Genomic DNA, 9,141 nt, shown 5'->3' on the forward strand with positions numbered 1-9,141 from the left:
AATCAATAAAAGTCAGTAAAATCCATAGGAAACTGAGGTTCTGTTCCCCCTAACAAAAGGCCTGCCCCCCCAAAAAATTCTAGCTACCCCCATGTGCCTGCCCCTTGCTTGCATCCAGCCAAGAAGGTAGCAGTGTCTGTGTATGCTCTGAGCAGCTGGGCAAGGCCACCTCAGTGGAAAAAGCTGGTTGATGGCATGGGCCATTTGGCTGGCAAAGCTATTCAACGTGTGAGCGGAGCAGGGGCTTGGCAGGAAGAAAGATGGAGAGAGCAGGGGAGACTTGCAGGAGAGGAGGGGAAGGGAAGGAAGGAGGCAGAATGGAAAGCAGGGAGTGGAGAGAGGCAGGCAGGCAGGCAGATGGACTGACCAAAGAGGAGGAAGAAGAAGATGAAGAGGGGAGGAGAAGCAGGGCAGACCCACATTGCTGCAGAGTAAGTCGCTGGCAGAGCATGAAAGGTGAAGAAAAACCAGTTTTTGTGTTTTCTGGTCCACGGCCTTTCCCGGCTTTGGAGGTGCCGCAACATCTCCCTGCCAAGGGAGTAAGGATGCCTAGTTATGTCTCTCTGTACACATGAGGAACTTAAAGTGGGGTTGAGCTCCCCTTGTTGCTTTCTAAGCAGTTGTGCCCAGGGACAGCTGGTGCCCAGGGAGGTTGGTTATTATTATTATTTATTGAATTTATATACCGCTCTATACCTGCAGTTCTCAGGACGGTTCACAGGATAAAATCAGAATATAAAACCACAAAGTACATAATCAAAATAAAAACAACAACAACAATGCAATAACCCCTTTCTGGTTGGAGAGAAAGCAAGGAGACCACCTGCAGGTGGAGTGAGAGCCAAGAGCGAGCAGAGTCAACTAATTCCAGTTACATCCCCATCTTCTTCCCTGCTGACTTCCGCAAGGGCAACAGGCTAAGGTGGAGGAAGCGGACAACCAGGATCACCCTCTTGAAGGTCTGTAGTAAGAAAGCTATTGGGCTTGGAGGAATCAAGGCTGAGGTTGATGGTGCAGCGTGCCATTTACCAGCCTTCTTTTATGGGAAGCTTGGGTGCCCTTGGTTATGTGGGTTAGTATTACGTCAGAAATGTTGCTGCCTCTTTTTCCTAGAGCTGGGCTAGAAGGAGAGTTCCTGGGTAACTGGGGCTCAGAACAGATGTATCTCGTACCTACGGGACCACCTCTCCTGGTATGTCCCACAGAGGACCTTATGGTCTTCAAACAAAAACATCTTGGAAGTCCCGGTCCACAGAGAGGTTAGGCTGGCCTCAACCAGAGCCAGGGCTTTTTCAGCTGTGGCCCTGATCTGGTGGAACACTCTGTCACAAGAGATTAGGGCCCTGCAGGACTTGACATCTTTCCGCTGGGCCTGCAAGACAGAGCTGTTCTACCAGACCTTTGGCCAAGGCACAGTCTGACCCCCTCCTTTGGTAATCCTCACAGAACTCTAGCCCAATGGTTGCCATTAATTTGATTTTGAATTGATTTTGAATGAATTTATTTTAGAATGCCTTGTTACTTGTATTGTTGTTAGCCGTTCTGAGCCCAGCTTCGGCTGGGAAGGGGGGGATATAAATAAAAATGTATTATTATTATTATTATTATTATTACTATTACTATTATCTTGATGCAGCACGCCTTTGCCTGCTGAACATTCTCACAAGGCAGAACAGTCTCTGTCGAATCTTGGCAGGTGGATATTCCAACCCATTGGGACAGCTCTGTTGCTTCCATGCAGTTCTGAACCCCTTGCCTTGATCTTGGACTACCTGTTGTATCACTTTTCTACCCAAGTAAAGATTTCTTCCTTCTCTCAAGTAAGAGCCTCCGTCATCATGGGCTAGACGGGAGCCAGGACTGTGGGACCTGTTCTGATGTGGATTTTGGGGTCCCCAGCAGCTTCTGTGCCTCCTATGCCTCTTATGTATGACCACCCCCCAAAGGGGGGAAAGGCACAGATTTGCATAAAAATTGTGCATACTGCTTTATACGTAGAGGTGCAAATGTATTACTTATACAGAAATAGAATCCAGTTCACCAGATTATCGAAAACGTGGCAAAAGCTGATTGCCTGCTTCCAACCTGCGTAGGGAACTGTGCTGTAAACAACTGCCTCTCCTGCTGAGTGAAGATTCTTCATTCCCACATATCAACGATAGCTAATTTCTCATCTCAAAGGTTCCATTTGCCCTCCTGTAGTTTTTCTCAAAGGTTCCCCCTGGATATGGGAAATGATAACTTTGTAAGCAGCTGGTGAAAGGGGAAGATGGTACAGCTTGGGGAGTACTCTGCTGTTGAGTGGGAAGGACAGTTTTTATTGTTCAGAGACCTATCAGTGCCCTTGGTCAATACTTATTGACTGCACAGAAATGAGTGCGGGGGAAGTGTTGTACCTCCAGTGGCTTAGGAAGCATAAGAACATAAGAAGAGCGTGTTTTATCAGGCCAATGGCTCATCTGGTCCAGCATCCTGTTATCAAAGTGGCTAGACAGATGCCTGTGGAAAAACCCTCAAGCAGAATCCAAGCACAAGAACACTCTGCCCATCTGCAGTTTCCAGCAACTGGTACCCAGAAGTAGTGGAATTTGGACCTCACAAAGAAAATGATTCAGATATCTTTGTGCACCTCAGAGAAATCAAACTACAGTGGTACCTTGGTTCTCAAACTTAATCCGTTCCGGAAGTCCATTTCAAAGCCAAAGTGTTCCAAAACCAAGGCACACTTTCCCATAGAAAGTTATGCAAAATGGATCAATCCATCCCAGACTTTTAAAAACAAACCCTAAAACAGCAATTTAACATGAATTTTACTATCTAATGAGACCATTTGTCCAAAAAAATGAAAGCAATCAACAATGTACTGCAGTCACACAATCAATAATCTAATCAGTAGCTGAACAGGGTTCCAGACAGTCACAAAAAGAAAACAGAAAAGAGCCACAAAAATGCAAAATAAATAGCAAAAACAGACAGACCTCAGCATAACCCTCAAAATGGAAGTGTGACACTCAAATCAGAAGCATGGCACTCAAAACGGAGCATGTTCGGCTTCCACAAAAAGTTCACAAACTGGAACACTTACTTCCGGGTTTGCAGTGTTTGGGTTCCAAGTTGTTTGAGTACCAAGGCGTTTAAGAAGCAAGGTAGCTCTGTACTAACTGGTTTTATGCTACTTGGTCTAGTTTTATTACTTATGTGGCCACAAAGGAATATGGGTTTCATTCTCCCAGAACACATGGTCATTTATTGAAAGGGTCTTTGGAATTGAGGTCACAAAGCTTGCCAGCTCAGCTTTACTGTTTGGACCTTTTTTCGTCTTTGGTGTTCTGCTTTGTTTTATGAAGAAGGAAACAAACAGTTACATATATTTAAAAAGCTCCGGGAGGTTCTTAAAAAACCCATTTGCTTGACCCCAAAATGACATTTAAAGTTGGCACCAGGCAGGAGTGAAGGAGAAATTCAATTCAGCTGAAGTATTTCATTATGATGATTTTCATCACAATTGATTTACTTAATCACCTTCTCAGGGTGATTAAACCGTCGCAGAGGGATGCGGATTGCACTGTAGGTTAAACCACAGAGCCTAGGACGTGCCAATCAGAAGGTCGGCAGTTCAAATCCCCACGACGGGGCAGTTCAAATCCCCGCGACAGGGTGATGTCCCGTTGCTCGGTCCCTGCTCCTGCAAACCTAGCAGTTCGAAAGCATGTCAAAGTGCAAGTAGATAAATAGGTACTGCTCCGGCGGGAAGGTAAATGGCGTTTCCGTGCGCTGCTCTGGTTCACCGGAAGCGGCTTAGTCATGCTGGCCACATGACCCAGAAGCTGTATACCGGCTCCCTCGGCCAATAAAGCGAGATGAGCGTCGCAACCCCAGAGTCAGCCACGACTGGACCTAATGGTCAGGGGTCCCTTTACATTTAAACTGTCTCAAGGCAATGTACACATGATATTCAAAAGAGTTAAATACTCAAAAACATCAAATACATTTAGATTCAAGCTTATCTAAGATACACTTTCCAAAACACTGTGATGGGTGCTGCAGGGCTACAACTCCCATCATCCCTGCCCATTGGCTCTGCTGGCTCAGGTTGATGGGAATTGGAGTCCAGCAATGTCTAAAAGGCCAAAGGTTTATTAATAGTGATCCCTCCTTCAAACTACCTTCAACTCTGTGGATGAAGAAGAAGAAGAAGAAGAAGAAGAAGAAGAAGAAGAAGAAGAAGAAAGTCTTTACCTAAACTTATTGTGTGTATCCAACCTAAGTAATTTGGGAAGAAATGTTAAGTGTTGTGACAATGACTGCCTTGACAGCTTCAGTGGACCCCAGTGAAATATTGTTGGGTACTTGTGGGAAATTGGTGGAGAAACTCAAGGGTTTTTAACATTTGACTTGTTAAAACTCTGCTAGGATGCTAATGGCTCAGAACTTGAGAGGTGGGGGGAGATAGTGTAATTTTAACCACTCAAGGGTGTCTGAGATATACTGTAATTATTAAAAATGGAATATTGCATAAAATTTAGACAGGAGCAGCTCGGATGCATTAATTTCCTCAAGGAATAAGGGAGGTATTTCAAAGGTTTTGAAAATGATATGGTGATTAAAGATAATAATTGGTGTGGGAGATTGCTGATAATATCAGTTTTACAATTTCGGCTAAGAAGCAAAGGCAGCCATGTTAGCCCACAATAAAAACTCAAAACTTCCCATTGGGGCAAAGCCTTTATTTGACCAACTAAGATGTCACATAATTGTGTACAAGCTTTGGAGTTGCACAGCATTCTTTGAACCCTAGATCAGGGCTGGAGAGCCTGTGACCCTCCAGCTGCTATTTGACGCCAGCTCCCAAATTAAGAAGAGGGAATATCTGACTATGGATGAATGCAGATGACCCTTCCCTGGGGGGAAATAGAAATGGCCACATGACTATCCTGCATTGTTGGGCAGCATGGCAAAGCCCAAGTGGGGTGCAAAAAAAGAAAGAAAGAAAGAAAGAAAGATCTGTGGAAGCAGGGAGCAGAAGGAAGAGCTCCGGACAGCACGGCCAATTAAATGCGGCAAACCACACCCCCCCAGCCAGCCAGATTGGCTGGCTGCAGTCTTGACATGGGCCAGGACTCCCCTATGACACAGGGATCTTGACATGCCCCGCCAAGAGTGGGAAAGTGTGAGGTCTGCCCGCAACTTTGTCCCTCTGTGAAGAGGAGCGGCTTTATCCAACGCCGAAAACCTGGAAGTAAGTGTTCCGGTTTTCAAACATTTTTTGGAAGCTGAACGCCCTATGCAGCTGTCGGCTATTGTTCCCAGGGCGCCTGCACCAACCAGAAGCTGTGCCTTGGTTTTCAAACATTTTGGAAGTCAAACAGATTTACGGAACAGATTATGTTTGATGCTTTTGTTTTTTGCCCGGGGTAAAGCTTCCAGAGGAGCACCGCTGAGGCTACCAGGCTACCATCCTCTCTCTCTCTCTCTCTCTCTCTGTGTGTGTGTGTACACAAATGTGCATGGGAGGTTGCCAAACTGGGTCTTGGACCCGGGTGAAATAAAGCATACAGTTTCATCCCTGGTCCCCACCTTCATGCAAAGGAATATGACTCCTGAGATCCAGTAAAGTCCTGTTTACCAGAGTAAGGACTTGTTCATGCTCTCACTTGTCCTGCATTCCCCCCCCCCCCCGGAAACCCCACTGTTTACAACTGATGCAAAATGAACATCAGCTGGTTTTTCTGTGGAGTGGTGGTAAACAGCAAGTTTTCCTGGGGGAAGTAGTAGGGCAAATGAAAAACCACTCAGACCTGTGCCTAGAAAACATGAGACAAGCATAAAACCTCTTGGCCCCATACTTTCTAGGGTCGGGGCTACCTGAAGTGTATACGACCCCTGAGAGAGTTTACCTTAGCATATCGTTGCCCGTCTACCTCACCTACCTTTCGTTCTGTGTTGTTGTTGTTGTTTGTTGTTGTTGTTGTTGTTGTTATATGGTGTTAGGACATACCACCACAACAACATTAATTATAATCTGATGATGATGATGATGACATTGCCTTGGAACCAGGCTTGAGAACACAAAACTCAAAGTAATTGAACATTTATGCTCCTTCATTACAGCACAGTCTAAAACAGTGGGTTAACCCGAAGGTAGATTCAAATGAGCAGGAGCTGTCTTTATTTTCATTCTACTAGCTGTATGGTCTCTGGCGTTGGGTGAAAGCTCTTTGCATGCCACCACAGAGTCGGAGTATACTATGCAACACAGTACTCTACTTCTGAAAAATGGAAAGTGTAATGCTGGTGGTCAACAAAAGAGGTTTAAAGGCTCTCTCAAGGCAAATCTTTTTTAAAAAAGTAGTATAAACACCGACAACTGGGAAACACTAGCCTGCGAGCACTCTAATTGGAGAATAGCCTTTATCAAAGGTGTCATGGGCTTTGAAGACACTTGGACTCAGGATGCAAGGGAGAAGCGTGCTAAGAGGAAGGCAAGTTTGGCAAACCCTCACCGTGATCAACTCCCACCCAGAAACCTATGCCCCCACTGTGGAAGGACGTGTGGATCCAGAATTGGCCTTCACAGTCACTTACAGATTCACTGTTAAAACCGTGTTTATGGAAGACAATCTTACTGGGCTACGAGTGATCGCCAAAGAAGAAGACTCTAGTTCTTGTAGGAGGTACAATCTGATTTCTGTTGTCTATGCATGCACACTCCTGTTCCTTCTGCTACCGTAGCCATGGCATTTGGCTCCACTTAACATTCTGCACCAGAGGTCATATTCATACCTGTCCTGCCACTACCCTGCATGCCCTTTGATAAATTAATGTTCTTGGCTTATTGGGCAACTATTGAATTGAAACATTTAATCAGCAAAACCTATATTGCATGTCTTTCGTGTCTGAACATTCCTGGATTGATGAGTTTGGACAGTATCCCCAGCCAGCCATGGACCAAGTACTGTCTCCCCCTCATTTCAGGGACATTCCTCCCCATCTTGGCCCCATAAAACAGGTTAATGGTACAATGAAGCATTTAACAGTTACATTTGTCTGGAAGTAATTTAAATGAACTGGTTGTTCTTCCACTTTGGCCATATCTCCCTTCCTCCACTGAAGGATTTATGGGCCATTGCTGCCCATATGTAAAAGTTGCCAAGCTGTTTTGTTTAATCCCCTTTTAAAAAAAATTAAAATAAAAATGTCATTTTCTCCAAGGAGTTTGGAGTGGTTAGGAGATCTGGGCCATGGGCAGCATTCTGAGGTGAGTCAGGACTGAAAGCCAGTGCAAAAAGTAAGAAGGAACGAGGGATAGGGGCTAGATTGGATTCAGTTCACATTTACAGGTGAATCTGTCAAATCCACACTTTCAAAATAATATGAAAACCAAAACACAGCTATCCTTCGAAATTCACACTTCTCTGAATGTTGAGATGCAGGTTTCCAACCAATGGTTTCCAAAATGCATGTATTATCGGGGGGAAATGTGCCTAAAAATTACCATACTAGTGGAAAAAACATAGCTAAATATAATTGTTATTGTTATAATTTGGCTGTTATTGGGGGGTATATTCAAAAACTAATAAAAATAAATTACAAAAACGAAGAAAATAACAGGAAAAATGTGTTATATTAGGAGAAATTGCTTGCAAAAATGTGTCCTTTGGTCAAAACTGCATATAAAAATGTATTAGGAGAAATTCAGACTAAATTAGGAGAAATTCAGACTAAAATGCTGAAAATTTTTCATAAGGATTAAAAAAAAAATCTATGTTCTGTAGTATGATATAGTTATTTGTAACCTTCCTGTTATGGTTCAGCAAAAGGTTCAGTGGCTCACACAAACCCAAAGACCTCAGCAACTTTTCACAGGGGGTACACACCAAGCTAGCCATGCTCATCTGCACAGCAGTTCCACGTGGTGGTTTTAAGCTGAGAGAGAATAAATTGAGAGAATGCTGTAACTTTTTATACCACAAATGTCCAGGGAGGAGTGGGGTAGCATTTGTGGCAGAGAACAACTAATGAAGCAGAATAAATGCACCACTGATACGCTATTATTGTGTCAAGGACGTGCTGCAGAATACGCCCCTTTAGTCCAACCTCTGCATAAGTTTTGTGCAAGCAAATCAGGATGATTGCTTAATAATTAGGTCTGGAGGAGCCCTTTGTTTTAACTGGAGGGGGGCAGGAGCAATAACCTTCCCTTTAATCCTGCTTAAACCAGCTGAACTCCTGTTAAGAATGCAGAACAAAGGCTAGAGAGTCAGGCACAGAGGTCGTAGATCATCAGCAGCGCAGCTGCTTTGCAGCCTTAAGTTTCCAGCTTCATTCCTTGCCATCTCCATTTCAAAGCATCTCAGGGGCAGCAGCAGTGTCAGAGTAACAATTTCAGAAGTGCAGGGTCCCTTCATGATAGCCGCAGGCACACTCACTCAAAGCCACACCCCTCTTCTAAGATTATCCAATAATAATAATTAGGGGTGCATCACAATGATCAGTGCAGATCTCTGTGTGTTTCAGCTACATCTGCTCAACTGCCCATTGGTGGTCCTCAGCTAGGATGCTCCAGGTTCTCTGCAGGACTTTGGACATGTGGACTGCCCCTGGACTGGGGACTTGACATGTTGACTTGCCACCAGGATATCAACTGCTGCCTTCAGCCAAGCCTATATGTTTCCTCTACTGAAGAATGAGATTCTGAACAATCTTTGGATCTAGAACTGTGAGGGGAGAGACTTCATCAGGCAAGGCCTTCTTCCACCTGCCTTGCCCCACCCTCCACTCTCTGCTTCTCAATTTGTATTGTGTTATTTTATGCACTGTTACTTGCCGTTGTTTTATTGATTATAGTTTAGAAATTATTTATTATAATTGTTAAGAGTGGATTTCTGTTTAATTTTTATGCTGATATTTAATATTATTCTATGCTATTCTAATGGATTGTTGAATATTACTTTATTTGATACCAGTTGCTTATTTTAAAGTTATGTTTTATTATCACATTTTTGTATTGGATTAGATTGTTATAAGGTGTACATTATTTGTTTCTTCAGCTTGGAAACCGCCTTGGGTATAGTGAAATAGAAAGACGGTATACAAACCAAAAGTGAAATGAAAAATCTATGATTTTCTGTGCATGTACAC

The sequence above is a fragment of the Podarcis erhardii genome (genome assembly GCF_964252035.2).
Source record: "Podarcis erhardii genome assembly, chromosome: 14".
NCBI lineage: Eukaryota > Metazoa > Chordata > Lepidosauria > Squamata > Lacertidae > Podarcis > Podarcis erhardii.